A 19,251-nucleotide genomic window follows, 5' to 3' on the forward strand; every position below is an offset into this window, starting at 1 on the left:
AATTCTGCCTGTGGCCTGCAACACCAGAAAGATTTGTGTATCTTAATCCAGCTGTAGATCAGGGCTCCAGCTGTAATGATGGGAGTGTTTCATCCAGCTGGGGTGATAGACTTACTGTTGGCAATGCTATCGGTCACATTCATGGCAGAGGCTCTCCAAAGCTGGCAGAGAGCATGGGTCACTGAATGTTTTACTGCAAGATGCACATGAAAACCAAAATGCTTGTATTGCCATTTTTTAAGCTGTCTGTGTAGCTCTCTTGTTTTTCTGTTGTGCTAGGTTACATCCCAGAACACTTGGGGAACATGTGGTGCTCATTAAGTATTTCTCAATAGGTCAGCAACAATCCCAAACCGGTGGAGGTCTGTGGTAACAAATAGAGGTTGCTAAATCACTAGTGTCTGACAAAGCCAAACTGCTTGCAGGGAGCTAGTTCACCTATTGTAGTCTTCTGTATTGCCAGTCTTGGAGAGATGACACTTGCTCCCCTTTACTTGGAGAGGTTGCATTTGTTTACTCATCTCTTGGTCATGAGCTTGGGAATGCTACCAGATGTTAGAGGCAGCAGGGAAGTCACAGGGAAGCAGACGTCCATTTGTGGCTAGTTATGCAACCATGGGATTAGCGCATGATTTTAAAGAGATAACTGAGTCCGGTCCTTCAAGGACCCTTGGTTGTCCTTAGTTTTAATGTGAAACATACGGCTGTAGAATGGAGCTAAGTATAATGATTCAAGCCAGACACAGATCCCTGATGGTGACTGTGATCTGTGTTGGCAAATAGAAAACTTTAACAACCGATTTAAATCTTGTGTTGTATGCTTTTTTCAGTTAGCATTGTCATCAGTTGCTGTAGCCAATTTGACTACTGGTGATTTGAATACATTTGAGCAGAGTTTGAAATGACACCTATACAGTAACTTTAAATTTAGTTTCACTTTAACTTCTTTTCCCTGCTCCTCCCCTTCCACCCCCTTATATTTTGAATGCAGGTTAAGAAAAGGGGGCTGGGAGGAAGATGGATGTAAGATAATGTGTCCTGCATATGACACTAACTGAATTTTTAAACAGAGCCATTACAAGGTGGTTGTTTCTGGTCACTGGGAGCTTGACTTAGAAAAAACATTTTGACACTAAAAGATGCAGCTAGACACTAATGCAAAGAAAAGACAGGTCTTATGACATTTAGACTTCTAGAACAGGTAGATTTCTGACTTTTCCACCTTGTTTGTAGCTGTAGAGCAGGAAAGAGAAATAAACTGTCCTGATTTTTCAACTCGCTGTTTTTCAAATGAAGTATTGATATTTGAGGAAAATGCAAATAAGAGCATTCACTCTTTGCTACTTACTGAAAGCAGTACTTGACACTGTGCTGTATGTATAAAGCTTGAGTTAACCTCAAAAGTCAAAGCTCTATTATGTGTGCAACTTTAAAAAGAACCATCTAACACTGAAATTTGGGATGGGCATTGTTCTCTGAAGTACTCAGAAGGTTTGAATATCCTAAGTAGAATATAGAAGAATTAGTCTGTAAGTAAATTCCTTCTTAAATTTAAGAGGATTTTTAAAACTAGGTTTGCTTTCAGAAAGTAAGAATTAAGTAAAGATACTTCATGTTGCTTTAAGGAAGTTAACTGCTTTTTACTGGTCTTACAGTGAAGACCTTGTTTGTGTTTCAGTACAAGCTTGGGGGAGAACGAGTAACAAATGCCTCTGCCATGGCTTTGCTCCAACAAATAGATGAAATCAACATTAAAAGTCAGTGCATCAGTGCCTGTCACTGGCACACTGTTCTGCTGTTGTATGGCCATGTGGAGAAGATGAATTATCTGAGTGAGGAAACAAGTTTCTAGGATATTTTTCTGCAGTCAGCAAAGTCAAGTGAGGTGACAGCACTCAACTCATTTTGCTGAAGTTTTGAGGTACCTAGAGCTTGAAACACTCAACACCCAAATAAGATTGAGAGAAGCTGACTTGTATTTTTCAGGCTCCATTAAAATGTGTAGGGGAAAATCAGCGCCATACTGAGGAAAAGGCCCTCAGCAGGGGCAAATATTTCCTTGTAATAGAGCACTTCATGCACAATGGCTGTAGCAGGATGTAATCTACAAAAGTATCTTGTACTGCTCCAGTTCTGTAGGTCTCTGAGATGGATTGAGGACTGGCTAAGCAGCAGAGTTCAAAGGGTTGTGGTCAGTGGTGCAGAGTCCAGTTGGAGGCCTGTAGCTAGTGGTGTTCCCCAGGGATCAGTACTGGGTCTGGTTTTGTTGAACATCTTCATCAATGACCTAGATGAAGGGTTGGAATGTACCCTCAGCAAGTTTGCAGATGATACAAAACTGGGAAGAGTGGCTGATACACCAGAAGGCTGTGCTGCCATTCAGCGGGATCTGGACAGACTGGAGAGTTGGGCAGAGGGGAACCTCATGAAATTTAACAAGGTCAAGTGTAGAGTTCTACATCTGGGGAGGAACAACTCCATGCACCAGTTCAGGTTAGGGGTGGACCTGCTGGAAAGCAGCTCCTTGGAGTCCCGGTAGACAGGAAGTTGTCCATGGGACAGCAATGCGCCCTGGTGGCCAAGAGGGCCAATGGTATCCTGGGGTGCATTAAGAAGAGTGTGACCAGCAGGTCGAGAGAGGTTATCCTCCCCCTCTACTCTGTGCTGGTGAGGCCTCATCTGGAGTATTGTGTCCAGTTCTGGGCTCCCCAGCTCAAGAGAGACAGGGAACTTCTGGAGAGAGTCCAACGGAAGGCTACAAGGACGATTAAGGGACTGGAACATCTCTCGTATGAGGAAAGGCTGAGAGATCTGGGGCTGTTTAGTCTGCAGAAGAGAAGGCTGGGAGGGGACCTTATCAATGTCTATTAATATCTGAAGGGTGGCTCTCAGGAGGAATTTTTCTTTTCAGTAGTGCACAGTGATAGGATGAGGGGCAATGGGCATAAACTGCAGCACAGGAAGTTCCACCTCAACATGAGGAAAAACTTCTTTACTGTGAGGGTGACGGAGCACTGGAACAGGCTGCCCAGGGAAGCTGTAGAGTCTCCTCTGGGGACCTTCAAAACCCAACTGGACATGTTCCTGTGCAGCCTGCCCTAGGTGATCCTGCCTTGGCAAGGGGGTTGGACCAAATGATCTTGAGAGGTCCCTTCCAACCCCTACCATTCTGTGATTCGCAAAAAATCATTTGCTTGGATTACAAAATTTTGCCCTTAATGTGCCAGTGGTATGGTTTGGGATTTTCTGTGATTCTGAGGTCTCTGAGATGTTGGACCTGGTTACAGAAAAATCTTCAGAAGGATCTCGTTTGCACTGTTGCATAACTGATGTCTGCTTAGTAAAAATTATTTCTCCTTTCTTCATGTTAACTGGAGATTCTGAACCTGCCTTGTGGTGTTAGCAATGCATAGCAATAAAAAGGAGGATTGGTAGGGGCTTTGGAAAAAGAGCAGGCCCTTCCTGTAGTACCAGCACACAAAGCAGCAGATTTTATTTTTAAGGCTTACTATCCAGATTGTGTCTGAAAGAAAATCTCTTTCACCAGCTGCATAAAATTGTACCAAATGAATTTAATTTTCTGCTTTCAATTATCAGAGTCTTTGATCTGGTGTGTAAAAAAACCAACCAAACAAAACACCCCCCCCCAAAACAAAACACCAAAAAAACCCCCAACCCCCCCAAAACAAAACAAAAAACCCCCAAACAAACAAAAAACTCCAACCCCCCCAAAGTCCCCCCAAAACCAAAAAAACATCTAACCTTTTTACCCCCCTTCTCAGAAATGTTCCTGTCTTGTGGAAGTGGTGGTAGGCAGAGCTGCAAAGACTGATCTGCCTCAGTCAGACACAACTAACACAGAGTGTAGCAAGATCCAGATCTATGTGCAATGTGCTGCATGCCCTCAGCTGCTCTTGCAATAAGCAGATTCTCTTGGTTTGGAATGGATTTGATACGTTAAGTTTAACAGTTTTGAACTTCCCGTAAGACTAAGTCACTTACCATTTTCAACCCAAGACATGAGATGCAGGAGTCAGGTGGAATAACCAACCTGGAGGAGTGGGTTCCTGCCAGAAGGACTGTTTGGGCACTGCATGGGCCATGATTGTGCTTGCTCTGGGGTTATTAATGTTTTGGATTTAATTTATAGTTTACCCCTTCTGGGAGCACTTGGTTAGCCATAACAATGTGCTCCATTAACCATGTACAGCTCATAAACTGTGGGTTAGGCTTGTCATCCGCTCATTTTTCTAATGGCTTTTAAGTTCTTGTTATTTGAATGGCAAGAGTGCTTAGCAGGTCTGAACTGCCACTTGTAGAAGGGCCAGTCCCTTCCCCAAGACAGTGTGTCGTTTAAGCAGAGAAAAGGTATAGAAAAGGAGGCATAACTTATCCACAATATATGAATAAAATGCGAAGAAGGGAACTAAGGAATTACTGGCATGATTTGCAAAGGGTCTGGGTTGATCTTGTCTTTTTTGAACTTCACTTTGTAGCACCAGAGGGAGTTAAACAGCACAGAGATCACAAAGAGCATAATTTCCATGTATGGGTACAGATTTCAGTCTTCCTTCTGGCAGGTCATGTGTAGGAACCTGGAAGGCACACAGGGGTCTCTGTGTACCACATACAATAATTAAATTATTGGTAGAAGTGAAGACCACAAGAGTTGAACCTAGGTTGCGTGTCTTATTCAGAGCCTTCTAAGGGCTTCCTCATTTTTCTGGATTAGTTGAAGACATATTTTTCTCTCATTTCACTTCAGCTTGCTTTTTTTTTTTTCTTATTTTGCATGTTATTTTAAGGCTTAGGTGAAAATGAAAATTTTCATGCTATTCCCTTTTTACCTGCCAGAAAGCCCCACTTTCTTACAGTTCAATTGTAAAATTTAGTGTTGGAAAAGTCAGTGATACTTCAACATTATAATTATCAATTGGTATGTTTAATATTGAATTGCAAAGGAAAAATTTTTAGCTGCATTCATGACCAATGGCACTATTAATGCTAAATGAGTCCATCAAGATCATGTTGTTATCATAGATGTCAGGAATTAAACATGATTAGGCCATTATTTTACAGTTGCTACAGTGTCTAATAGTTATTGATGTTGATTAAAAGGGACACTGGTAGGGCTGGCAGGTGAAAAGCTTGACCCGTTTCTCAAACTTTTGTTAATATGTTCAAAAATGTTTGTTGAATTCCTGAAGATAGAGTTTGAGCACACGTGAATTTTTTTGTTTTGAAATCTCAAGTAGTGGCAATGACAAAAACAAGACACAGTCTAGCACCAGCTTTGGAATCTGAAGTAATGCTTGACATAGTTCAGATTGTAAATTTGTTGTCTTCACTGAATACTTGAATAATGTTATGTTTGCATGCTTGGGTTGTAACCTTTGTATATTGGGGATTGTGATTATTTTTCTTTATATATCAGGTGTAGGTATGTTAACCCAGTCATTTGGGTTATTTGAAGCCTTATTTGAAATTTCATATATGCTCTGGCTAGGACTCATTGTGTGACACTTGAAAATGTGCTTGGATTGTAGCTCCAGGGATTGCTTTTTGTAATGAACTTAAAATGTTTTTGCAATGTACATCTGGAGTTCTGCAGAAAGGTCCTGACTTCCTTTTGCCTGGGGCTGCATTTTTTCTCCCTGTTTCCTTATGCCAGATTCTTTTTTTTTGCAGAGTGAGTTACTTCACACCTGATTCTGAAATGCTAGTGTCAGCATGAGAGAGGAGACAGGTAAAGAGCAGGTAGGCGGATGGGAATGTGAGCCAGATTGCCTTTTTCAGCAGCATCCTACACATCAATTAAAGTGACCATGGAACTGCCTCAGGCCCAGGCTTTCCAGGCTGAGTCTGTATACTCTTAGCTGTACCCAAATACAATGGAGCTTGTTGGACTATGTGCTTCAAACTGGTTGTTTTTATGATCAACTTTGTACGTGTTGCAAACCAGCATCAGAAGCAGTGTAAGTAATCAGGGTGGGTGGTCTACTCTGAGGCTGAGCCTTGAGCCAATGTGAATATATCAATATATCCATATTTTCTCATTTTCATAAATGAGAACCTGTGTCTCACAGGTGAGAAAACGTGCAGTAAAGACTAAGATGTACAAAAATCATAGCTTGTGGCTGAGGCATGTATAAACACATGCATGTTAAAGGTGGACAGGTACAGTGCTCTGTGTGAAGGAGCTGAGCTTCTATGTAGTTCCTGTAATAAAGAAGAGCTTATAATAATGTGCATGTACAAGTATACACATGAACATGCACACTGTCAGTTCACATTTCCACACTGTTGTGTCTGCTTTCTTCCTTTAGCCTGGGGCTGCATTTTTCCCCCCTGTTTTCCTTATGCCAGATTTTTTTTTTTGCAGAGTTACCAACTTCACAGCTGACTCTGAATGCTAGTGTCAGCATTCAGTGAAATAACTGAAGTATTGTAGACTGAGGACTGGTCCGTGTTAGAAGCTGGTCTTGTTGGAGCATGTTGCACCCCACATACAGAAAAGAGATGTCATGTTATCCAGCATATGTCTTTAATTACTGAACTTCCAGAACTTTGCTTCTCCTGAGGTGAAAGTTTTGTTTGGTTGAGAACCTCTTTGGTACTCCTAAGCAGCGCTAGCTCTGCTTGGAGGAAGGTGCTGATGACTAGTGTGACAGGCTTGGAAAACGTCCTGTAATGTACCTAAAGGGGGAGCAGAGCCTGCATGGATATTGTCACAGAATCAGGCTGTCTGCCTTGTGAACTGGTTTGAAGTCTCCTTAGCTTTGATAGGCATTAGAGGATAGATGTTATCCTTGGCATGTGCTCCTGTAATCTATGTGTATGCCACAGAAAAATGTCACTTGGTGACTATGCTGTATAATGTGCACCTGATGCTGTCTGCAGGGCTTGCAGATTTATTTATAATGCAAGGGGAATCAGAGGAGCCACCCACACAACTGAAATGTTTTCAGGAGATAAAGGCTATTAAACTACTTGAAAAGACCATTTGGGTCTCTAGAGGATGAAAAGCCAATTTTGAACGTACAGAAACTTTACTTGCTGATCTTACAAAGAAAGTGTTAGCAGAAAAGAAAGAGAAATCTGTAATGGAATTACTTTCTGCCTTACAAAATATGCCCAGTAGCAAGATCCACGAAAGTTGTGTGCTCCTTAAAAAGAAAACAGAAACCAGAGGATAAAGCATGCTTTCTTCTCTTCCCCAATGGCCACTCCTTTTGTGGAATCCAGCTCTTCATATCCGCACAGTTTGGCATTCCCTTGCCTGGCAATGGGACTATCCCACAACATCTGATGGTGATTACATCTGTGATTGAGGGGAGGGCAACCCACTCTATAATCCATTCACTTTACTGAGTGGATTATAACATCTCCTATCCCTCTTAAAGTAGTATAAATGTACTACTCTAACTTTCTCTTGTAGGAGTACAAACTATACCAGTATCAGGCATTCTTATTCTGGGATAATAACCCCGGTGGCTATGAACTGGAAAGGTTTTTCAGTAAAATGTTGTTTTTCAGTAGTTGGACTGACTCCATCAGTGCAAAATTACTACCTTGATTAAACATTCCTTATTTCTTATCTGAAGGAAGTACTGCAGTTTATTTGCTCTTGTTAAGCTAGTCTCTTTATTTAAACATACTGATGCTCTTCTGAAAGGGCTATTTCTCGCACCTGTTGCAACCCTTTTGTTTCATTCCTGTGACTCTCCTTATTGAAGAGACTTCCTGTGTGCCTTTACTGGCACAGTGGGTAGATGGGTGCAACTAATAAGATGAGGGAAGTGTTTGTTCAGAAAATAGACTTGTTAATAAATTGTCCAAAACAATGCTTGCTTTTGTATTAATTTCCTGACACACGCTGCTGACCAATGTAAATATAGTTCCATTTAGCACGTGAGAGATGAGAGGAACTTGATGAATTTGTTTTTGATGTTCTGTCTCTGTTCTGGCTTTTAAACTGGAGTTGTTGACATGAGGGTAGAACAGAGGCATGTGAAGTGTCTCCAGTTGGTGACTCAGGGTATGTGTGCGGACTGTTGCTCTGACAAAGCCACTAAAAAAGGGACTCTGAAGAATCACATTGTTTCCTATATTTTGCAGTAGATGCTAACTGAGAGGTTAAAGAAGTTGTCCTCAAGTTTGATAATTTGCTAACTTCATTCCCATTTCAAAAGTGCTTGTCATCTCTGTAGAAGTTGATATGTAATCATGGCCAGCTGGAGTTGCTGAGAGGCTCCTGGGTATGAAGATGAAGAATGCACTACACCGCCTGGCTAGTTCAGAACACAAAGTGGGGTGGCTTTTGTGTACCGTGGCAAAGGCATGACTGGTAAAGCAGAGTCCTTGAACTTTACTTTCTTCTAAGTGCAGTACTGAAGGAATCAGAGTTGTAATTAGAATCGCTTCCTCTTCCTTGTAGCATGCTGCCTTGCAACCGTAGCTTTATAGCACAAGACTTAACTGTTAGAGTATCTGTTTTTGCCACAGCGGGGATTCGGTCGTGGAAGCATGAACCATTGCACTAGTCTCATGAAGCTGTTTCTGTGCTATGGGAGCACAGGATGGGAAGAGCTGTCCTGAGCTGGTGAGACCAGCCTCCTGCTATATTCCATCAGCATTATAACACAGTGGCAATGGGCTTCAGTGTCCTGTTCTTTTCTTGCTTGCTTGATTCTTCTATTCAAAAAGGTGTCAACCCTGGGCTTCCTTCAGGCAGCTTCCATAAGGGGATAAAGCTTTCTCAGCCTGTTTTGCTGTATTCTTTTTCTACTTGCCCATCTTCCCTCCCTGGTTGGTTGGTTGGGTTTTTTGTTCTCCCCAGGATTGCTGGTTTATTTTATCTTGCAGACACAACTGAGGGAGTTTCCAAGGGGAATGGGTCTGCAGGAATTATTTTTGCTAGTCCTCTTTCGTATATGTGCCTAAGGTTCATGTATTGATACACATTCAACTCCATTAATTCACAAGGCGAATTAGTCTGGGACTCTGCTGGGGTGTTTTTGTGAGGAAATTTCTTAACAGTACTCCAGAGGACTGTTACCATCAGTATGAACAGGGCATACCTCATTTGGTGTAGATAGAACTGTGACTGTTTATGTGGGTGACATTTACCTGTGCACTCAAGTCACAAAGTCCAGAAAAACATCATCATTTTTCCTCAGGTGGGGAAGAATGAGAGAAAAATGTCTGTCTGCAGCCAAAGTCCTTCCTGATCGCTCATGGTAAGAAAAGACTGGACACACTGTTCATGAAAGGAAAGAAGTTACTGGAGTCGTGCTAATGGATGGAGATGTATGAGTTCTTACTTCTGCCATAAACTTCCTTGAGAAAGGTTCTTAGTTTCCTGAAAACTAAAAATGATGTAAATTGTTCGTCTTTTCTCCCAGCTTCATCTGTTTAAATTGTGTTGTGTCTGAGGCAGGGACAGTACTCCTTGTGCAAATGTACAGGAAGTGAAGGGTCCTGAGCTATCCTGTCCTGTCTGCCCCCTTGTGCCAACTGTTTTGTGTGTAAGTACAGCAGCAAGGGTGTGGGAGAGACTGGAAGGTGTGGAGAGGTGGAGTAACACTTTGAGGACTGTAAAGAAAGAGGTATTACTGTAGCAGGGCATAAGAGAATATCTTTAAATATTTAGAATTTGAGACATTTCAGAAGGTGTAGGAAATTTTTTTTTCCTCATGGATTGGGGCTATGCCTTTATTCATGTGCCTTTAAAAATGAGAGAAATGCAACATTATAAACAGAGAAAGGAGAACTGGCTGGTTCATAGAGGAGAAAGGATGTCAGGCTTTACTTCAGGGTTGATGAGGAAAGTGGTTTTTTTACTTTTACTGAAAGCGGTACATGTGAATTGGTGTTAGCAAAACCTTCATGCTATGTAGCTGCTTTGTAAATGCTGGCAAGTAACACTGTTATAGGCTGCTGGACTTCGTACATGGTACCGATCTATAGATGTTCCTTTCCTCATAAAGGACATCTCCAATGCTAGCTGTATTTAAAGGTGTAGAGAAGAGTTTTGAAAAGCTGTACACAGCAGCTCTCATAAACAGCAGGATATTACAGTAAATTAGGATAACTAATGATACGTTAGTTGGATATGCTGAACCAGATCATTAATCAGTATAAACTGGCCTTGCTTCATGGAACTGGGGAGAGTTTCATGCATTTCATCCCACCTGAGAACCTGTTTCCTAGTGAGCATGGCATGGCTGTGAAGGGCTTGAGGTCCCTGGTAGCTTTGTTTAATGTGCTGGATTGGCACAAATAAATATCTAGGGTAATCTGTACTTTCTTTTCTGGGAAGGAGGATGGTTTTCAAGTTGTTTGAGTCTCATCCTCCTCTTTCCCCACACTTTTCTTCCTCACCTCCCCCAGTGGTTGGATTTCCTTCCAGGTGGATGGGTGCAGGGAGGACACAGCTGTGTGTATGTTTCTGTGGTGAAGAAATATCACCAGTTCCTTGTATCAGGAACTATCATGTAATTGTAGGTGTCTTAATCATATTTGCAGGGAAGTGGAAGTAAGTGGAAACAGATGATAGTTGATATGAGTCACCTACATTGAGAGATTAAGGGATAGAAAGGAGATAGTGTGGAACTGCTGGCTGGATTTGTGTTGACTGGAGATGAAACTGTGTACCTGGCTTAGTGTTGGGAATATTATGGCATTGGCATGCCATGGAAAGCATGGACCAAGTACAAGAAACAAGTTGTATTTCTAAGTTTGAGTGTTGTTTCTTAAGCCTCTCTCCTGCTTCGTAGAACATGAGCGACTTTTATCATGAGCAACTTTTTATCAGCTTATACTTCACAATCTGCCCATAATGAGGAATTACTTTCTTCTAGCCAGTTCCAGACTTTGCTTGACTTCCTGTGGCTGACTTGCAGCTCTTGTTCCCATCCAGCTGTGAGGTATTATCCCTCTGCCTTATCTCCCATGGACTGCCTAATGTTAAAGCAGACCAGGAACGAGAGGACGTTATCATTGTAGCAGTTGTTTACTTACATCTTAAGCAATACAAGGTGTTGATACAGCCACAGCATATTTCTTAAGTATAGTCTCACTGTAGATAGCAACAGCAGCATTTCTCATAGTTGAAAATTAAGTATGTGCTTTGGTTGCCCATCTGCCCAGGGCAAGGACCAGCTAACTCACAGGCTTCAGACACCCCCAGTGCATCAGTGATGCTTAGCATTTCCATAAGGGGCCTGCTTGCATGGGTTCTGGGTTGAGGGACGTTTTGTCTTCTTTAGAGTAGTGCCTGCTAGTTGTAATGGATGGGCATCAGCCAAGCATTGTGTTTGCAAGAGTACAGCGCTAGCTGTACAAAGTGAATTAACATGCACATGAAGTATAAACTAGAGCATGGTTTTAGACTGTGCAAGACTGAAGGTGAAACAGAAGAGCAAAGGCAGACAGCAGAAACTGATGGGTAAAGGATGACATTACAGTTGTTACTGACTTGTGGACCTCGTGTGGTTCTAACAAGAAATATGTTGGTTAGCCAGAATGCTGCTAGAATACCAGTGGTATTGCAAGTGGTCCCTGCAAGTTTAATCTCCACCTGTATCATTTAATCTACTTAACTCTTGTGTCATTGTAGCAAACCACGAGACAGAAGGACAATAGAAGTGAAATGCTTTAAATTTGGGTTTTCCTGGGGATGGATGCTTTTTGTCTTCTGTAAATTTCTGGAGCTCCAAGATGGGCTCTATATCTTGTCATAGACTTGTATAGTGCTTTGCTTTTTTTTTTTCATATTTTTGTATATATATGTACCTTTTTTCCAGTTTCCCCCCGGTTTTGTTAAGTATAAGCAGGTAATTATTTGTATGCTGCACTGCCTAGTCTGCCCCAAACAAAACCAGAAATTTCTTGAGCTAGACATAGTAAATAGGTATTGTGAGAGTTATTTCTGCTATCGAAGGGCAGATTTTGGTCTCAAGATGGACCAATTAATTGGAGTGTTCTCTCTATTGTGTGTGAGAACTGAGGGGCAGAGAAGTGAAGGCTTGAGTCCCATTGATAACTGCTTTGCCTGTATAGCAGGGATCTGGAGAGGAGGTAGAGGAGTGCATCTGCTGTCAAGTTGCTTTAACTAATATGGTGTGATGTGGCATTACTGTAACTGATTCTGCACAAAGTGTCAAAAATCTCTAAGTAATTTAAAGATGTTGATTCCAAAGTCATTTAGGGTCTTTTGCCCCAGTGTAAAATATCAAAAATACTTGCAGTGGTTTAAGCCAACATTCATTTCTACAGTGGGACCTAAAGCAAACACAGAAAGCAATGTTGATTCTTTGTGAGATGCATTTGGTTTTCCCAAGGCCTAGTAGTGCTAATGATCCCATTAAAGGAGTTTCTTAAATCTGTCTCCAGAGAGATGATGTTTGAGGTAACAGCATTGTGTATAGTTGTTTAGTATCTTTGGTATAGATACCCAGTATCTAGGTACTGGTTTAGATGCCTTCTAAACTTTGCAAGTAAGTGTGGGTTGGAAACTTCTATTGATCCTGCCTGAAAGGTGGTAATTTGACTCCTGTATAAGCTGCAAATAAATTCTCCATGTATTCTGTGCAGTTACCCTGTAATGAACCTCTCATCTTGTCATGGGGACTATGTGCTTTAGAGTGTTACCAAAGGCATTCACATTTTTGCAGGACTTGAGAAGGGTAAGGCAGCAGATTGTGAAGTCCTGTGGATACTCCGTGACAAGAGGGAGTAAGTCTTGGGGTGGGGGGCTTATCTGGAAGCAAACCATATGTGAGTGCTCACCCCAGACAGAAAGGGTCATGGGCCTATGAGTCTGGGAGGGAATCCAGTGGTTAAGACTGTCAGAAAGTTGCTTAGAGCAACACTTGTCAAGGTGTTTGGACAATCTGAATGCTGTTGTCCTGGCCCAGGTAGGTCTGAGTTGTGCTTTACTTCACCCACTGGCTAGCTCACACTGTTGCCAAACACCAGTGCTCTTAAATTACTGCACAGCAAGCTCTTCATTTACCACAAAGTACCTGCAATAGCTGCAGCAATTCTGACCCAGAAAAAGTGCATGTTATTTTGTAACAGCTGGCTGGTGTGCTCACAGCTGATGCTACATTGCTCAGCCAGTGTGGTGGCCTGTGGCCAGATCCAGTTACTCTGTGGCCCAGTGGAGGACCAGAACAGAGGGAGTTGCTACAACCCGGGATGGAAAACTTACTTTGGTTTGTGTGTTTTGGATGGTTGCTTTAGGAGAACGGAAGATCCAGACTTGCCTCAAAATTAGGAATGTGTTGTTTTAACTCTGTGAAGTTACCACAAAGGGCAAAGATAGGATAAGTGTGTCTTCCCCCTAGAAATACTGTGGTAAAAATTGTATGAGGTAGTTTACTGCCTCAGAGACTTTCTCAGAGCAAAACCTGTGTCTTGGTGTATCCACAGCAACAAAACTCTAGATAACAGTCATTTTAAGTCACTAGCTTAAATGGAAAAGCTGAAAAGCTTCAAAAGGAAAAAAAAAAAGTAAAAGAAAAAGAGGAGTGAGTACCTTGCAGCACTAGCAAACTTAGTGCTGTGTCCTTAAGTGCTTCACTTGATTGATTGGGGTAGAAAATTAAATGACGTGTAAACTGCTGTTGTTACCACCAAAATTTCCTTTGCCTACACTGGCTGATTTTCCTGTCTACCTTGCTCCTCCACAGGTGCTTCTGAGTGTTTGCTCAGGGCATGCTTGTGGAATGGCATTTACCTGACTTGCTCCCCATGGAGCTGCGTGCTCACTGGGAGTGCGAGGGTACTTGGTTCATCTCCCAGTTCTGCAGCAGATGCCTTGGGAAGGTCACTTCTGTTTTCTTGCATGATGTCAAGTGTTGTGGATGATCTCAGGGCAGCTTTGAAGTGTTGCTGTGACTCAATGTCATGCCACAATATTAGGTGGGCCTATGAAAGAGTGTGGTGTGACCCTGGACCTAGCTAGTAGACCATCAGTTAGCTCAGGCAGTTGCTGCATTACCTTTGCTTGGGAGCTGAGTAGTGGGGAAGATCCTACTGTTGCTGGTGTTGCCGTCGTCATAGTGTCTCAGGTCCATACGTATCGCAGCATGGGAAGGATAGTCCTTGTGCTTACAAGGATGACAGAGGGACATTGTGATACTATAGAGGTGTATCAGCTCTTTGGGAACTGAGTAACTCCTTTAGAAAATACCTACCTACTTAAAGGCCTACAGTGATAGTTGGCTATGTTCACTGAGAATATATTTCAGGAGCAAAGTACTTGTCATATTTTAAAAACACCATATGTTTCTGAAAGCCCTGGAACAGTTTTAATAATCACTGGTGAGTATTGGAATCAATTCATGTAAACAGCACTATGTCTAGATTTGTGTGTATGTGTGTAATCATATATATGAAATTAAATGTATTCTCTGAAAAGTAATCTCTTCAATGGTGAATTTGAAATAATGAGAAATCAGGCTAAGACTTAAACCTTCCCTAACCATTTAATAGCACTTAAATCAAAAAGTGTTTACCAGTGCAGGTTTGGATAGGGCTTTAAAGGAAAATGAAAGTGCTGGAGCCACAGGAAATCAATGGCTTAGTTGTCTGGAAAAAGAGTTCACTGTAGTGCCAGGATAACCTGTGAGAGAAGTAGCCTATTCTGCACGTGTAGGGAGAATATTTGTCATTTAAGTTTTTCAGCAATATCAGTTCCATGACTGGTAACTTGTGAAGCTGTGAGAATGCCATATAGTTTGTGCTGGGGAGGGATTAAGGAAAGACTAAATGAAGGATGGTGAGATATTATCTTTATTCTGGTAGAACCAGTCACATTTCCTTACTTTCTTTCATTACAGACAATACTATTTTAAAAACAATTTTTAATGTAAAGTTAATTTTGATAAACCTACTTTCTTCTCTTGATGAGCCATAAAGTTTGGGGCAGTTTAGGTAGTAAATAAATACTGTTTCTGCAGGTTTTAATTGGGTTTCAATTTTCCTCCAAGGACATCTTGCTGTGAGGTAAAAATTAAACAAACAGAAACTGCCAACAAAACAAAAGAAGAATCAAACAAAAAAAACCCACTCCAACTTTAGTAAAAAGGAAATCTGTCATTCATTCATCTGAAAATGGCAAAAATTGAAACTTGAATAAATGTAATGTTTATTGCATAACTGCTTAGTTAAATGAACAGTGATGTGTCTTCCTTAACAAACTTGCACACTGAACTTCAGCATATGGGGTATTTTAATCTAAACATCTATATGTTTTCATAGTTACTAAGCAGGGAGAATCAGCCCTTTTTCAGGCATAACAGCTAAAAGTGGAAACCAAGTTTAAAACTGCTGGCCTTAACCAAGGTTTCATACTTTGGACTTCTAATCGCTTTGATTTAATTACGAATATTGAAACTATTAAATTACTAGTGCACGTCGTAGTAGTGTCTGAACTATGAATGAACAGTGAGCATCAGGCAGCCTCTCCCTTCTGGCAGGTACAGAAGAGTGTTGTGGGAGCTGCTCCTGTGCACTCTGGTGAGATGTAGCGTGTCCCACAGAGAACCTCAGCTTGTTGCCGTGGTGGTGGAGGTCGAGTGGCTCAGTGCCACAAGTGACTGTTTGAGTTGGTGCTGTTATCTCTCGTATATCCAGTGTCGGGTGTTGGCAGAGCTCCTTAGCCCCGCTTGTGCAAGCCTAGGGAAGAGTGGTGATGTCGGGAAACTTAAATAAATTGTCTAGCACAACAGTCTGGATTTCACATGGTTATTAAAACTCCTCAGCAATTTCTGGTCTCAAAGTCACCTATTTTATTTAACAATATAGCACACGTCTCCTTGGGATCCAATTACATTAGAGGCAGATATTGAGAGTTAGATGGCAGTCGTGGAAGTAGAGAGGAGTCTGCTACATTTCAGCCTCCATTGTAGGTTTACCTGCTTTGAAGTGTAACTGCCTTCTCAGGCTTCACTGGGAAAGTCTCATCCCACCCAAAGGATGGGTTATTCTTGTTGCTGATTCCATCTAGAGTGCCCAGGGTACGTAAGAACTTAAAGCCTTCTCTTTCTGCTCTGTATTTGGGAATAAAAGTGAAAGCTCCTCTGCAGCAGGGGAGAGAACTTTCTCACAGGTTGGATTGAGACTTGGGAACAGCCAAAAAGAGGATCACAGATCTTGTGGCTTTCAGTGCTAAGTGCTGAGCACAGATGCCTTTGTTATGCAGAAACGCAGGATGCAAATATTTAACAAAACCTTGTCAAGTGAATACTGTAGGCCATGTAATTCACTCTGCATGCTGCTAAAAGATTAAACATGTGACAGATGGTTATGTTGCTTAATACAGTAATGGAAAGTGTCCAGTATTACAGTAGTACATATGATAGAGTAGAAAGAGGTCAGATATCTTCCAGTCTGCAAGTCATGTAGCTGCAGTCATGATCAGCTGCATCTGAATAAACAGGAACACTTGTCTAGTTATTTGTTTTTGTAACTGTGGTTTGGTAAAGCAAAGGTGAAAGAATATTCCCTGGACCCTTACTCTTGGACGGAGGAGAGATTTCTTTAGTTATAATTTGTACATGGGGCTCAAGCACTCAGGATCACAGTTCATCGGTAATGTTTGCAGCTCTACCATTTTGTGGTGTAGGTGATGTAGCTACGAGCCAGAGCTTTATTGGATTTAGTGTTTACTGAAGAGCTTTTCATGGTGTTGGACAAAGTTGATAGAAGGTGGTCTGTTTCAGAAGATAATAGGTTTGCAGTAGAGCTTACGTGAGAGATGCACAGTGCAAGTGGATGTTTAGGGCAGAGTACTTGAGTGGTGTTCTGCTGTTTGCACTAACCCTAATGGAATTTAGATGTGCTCATCAGTTTGAGCTGATACACAAGTGTGCTACAGTCCCCATATTCTGAACTTTCTAAAGAATAGGTCCAAAGAGTAAAATCAATCCAGTGGTTTTCAGAGACAGCACGTGTTGCAGGAATATGGTTGTCAGGGTTAATGCTGATATAGGGAGGTTAAGAATAGCATAGAGTTCAGGAAATCCTAAAATAGGAGTGGGAAGGGAGTATCTATTTATATATTCCCCTATGTTTTTTTTATATATATATATACACGCACACACACATATATATATATATGAAACAAAGGGGAATCCAAGAGGGTAATTCAAGTATTGAAGCTTGCACAGATGTCAGCTGGAGATAGCTTATCTGGCAGATCTGTTGGGTTTTGTGTACATGATGATGGATATGGGCATGGCAGGAGAGTTGTAGTCTTTTCTCAGGGTGGGGAGACATCTTGCATCAAGCAATAGGAATTGAAGGGATTTCAAATAAACAGAGTTAGTCCAAATTGTCAACTGGAGTTTTGTTTGAGGGGAGAGTGGGCAAGAAATACAATGTTGCCTTAATTTAAAAAAAATAAAATAAAGTGGGTGTGGGTGGGAGACTTGTGGGTGGTAGTGCAGAGATGAAACCTGCTGACATTTCTTTTTGGCATTTTTTCTCTTAAAAACAAGTGCAAGCAGTGTTCATATCTGCTTTAGAATATAATTTCCACAGCCTCTTGTATTTAGTAGGACTTCACAGAATAGATTTTTTTTTTTTTATTATGGGCACTGTCTACCAATGCAAGAGTACAGGCAGTCAGTAAAATTCCTGATATAGTTGCAGTAGTTGAAAGTAGAGCAGAGACCAAAAAATGCCCCTTGCCACTGGTGGAGGTGGCTGTGCCCAGTCCGTGTGGCATGAGGAATTTCTGTGTGTTCCCTTCAAGACAGGGAAGTTGAGTAGTTCTACACATGTATATCCTGTGTGCCATTGTGACAGTAATAGGGGCAATTCCCTGCTACCTGCTGTTCCTGATAATATCTAGCCCTGGGTATCTACGTGAGCACTGGCAAAAAGAGATCACTTTGTAATTCCTTATGGGAAGACCCACACAGGAAAGCCTTTTCTCCTTTTTAGGGTCACCATCATATGCCATTGATAACATCTCTAAATCAGAAATAATTCTGGAAACAGAAATCTGTTTCTCAGGATGGCTGCCCAAATGGGTGCAGCTTGGTCTTTATCACATTATGGACCTTGCCTCAAAATAGGGAGGGTGAAGCTATTTTCTGGTTTAAGGGGAAAGAAAAAAATAATGTTTGGTGACTAGGCTCAGAAGAATGAAAGCTTGGGCAATATCAAGCGTACTAAGTGTCTTCTAACTGCCAAGTTCACTCTTGGCCTTTAAACAGTCCAATAAGTCTCACCTCTGTGCCTGGGAAGATCCTGGAGCAGATCCTCCTGGAATCTATGATAAGGCACATGGAAAATGGAGAGGTGATTATGACAGCCAGCATGGCTTCACTAAGGGTAAATTGTGCCTGACAAATCTGGTGGCCTTCTACGACAGGGTTACAACATTGGTGGGTAAGGGAAGAGCAACTGACATCGTCTATCTGGACTTGTGCAAAGCATTTGATGCTGTCCCACACAACATCTGTGTCTCTAAAATGGGGAGATGTGGATTTGATGGGTGGACCATTTGGTGGATAAGGAATTAGTTGGATGGTCACGTCCAGAGGATAGCAGTCAATGGCTCAATGTCTGGATGGAGATCAGTGGTGAGTGGTGCCCTCAGGGGTCTTTACTGGGACCAGTATCATTTAACATCTTTGTCAGGGACATGGACAGTGGGATCAAGTGCACCCTCAGCAAGTTTGCAGGTGACACTAAGCTGAGTGGTATGGTTGATACTCTAGAGGAAAGGTCTGCCATCTAGAGGGACCGTGACAGGCTAGAGAGGTGGGCCCCTGTGAACCTCTTGAAGTTCAACAAGGGCAAGTGGAAGGTCCTGCACATGGGTTTGGGCAATCCCAAGCACAAATACAGGCTAGGTGATGAATAGATTAAGAGCAGCCCTGCCGAGAAGGACTTGGAGATACTGGTGGATGAAAAGCTGGACATGAGCCAGCAATGTGTGCTCAAAGCCCAGAATGCCAACTGTATCCTGGGCTGGAGCAAAAGAAGCGTGGCCAGCAGGTTGAGGGAGATAATTCTGCTCCTCTGCTGCACTCTAGTCAGACCCCGCCTGGAGTACTGCATCCAGCTCTGGAGCTCTCAGCACAGGAAAGACATGGACCTGTTGGAGTGGGTCCAGAGGAGGGCCACAAAGATGATCAGAGGGATGGAACACCTCTCCTAGGAGGACAGGCTGAGAGAGTTGGTGATGTTTAACTGGGAAAAGAGAAGGCTCCAGGGAGACCTTTATAG

This window comes from Phaethon aethereus (genome assembly GCF_964289735.1).
Source record: "Phaethon aethereus genome assembly, chromosome: 5".
Taxonomy (NCBI): Eukaryota; Metazoa; Chordata; class Aves; order Phaethontiformes; family Phaethontidae; genus Phaethon; species Phaethon aethereus.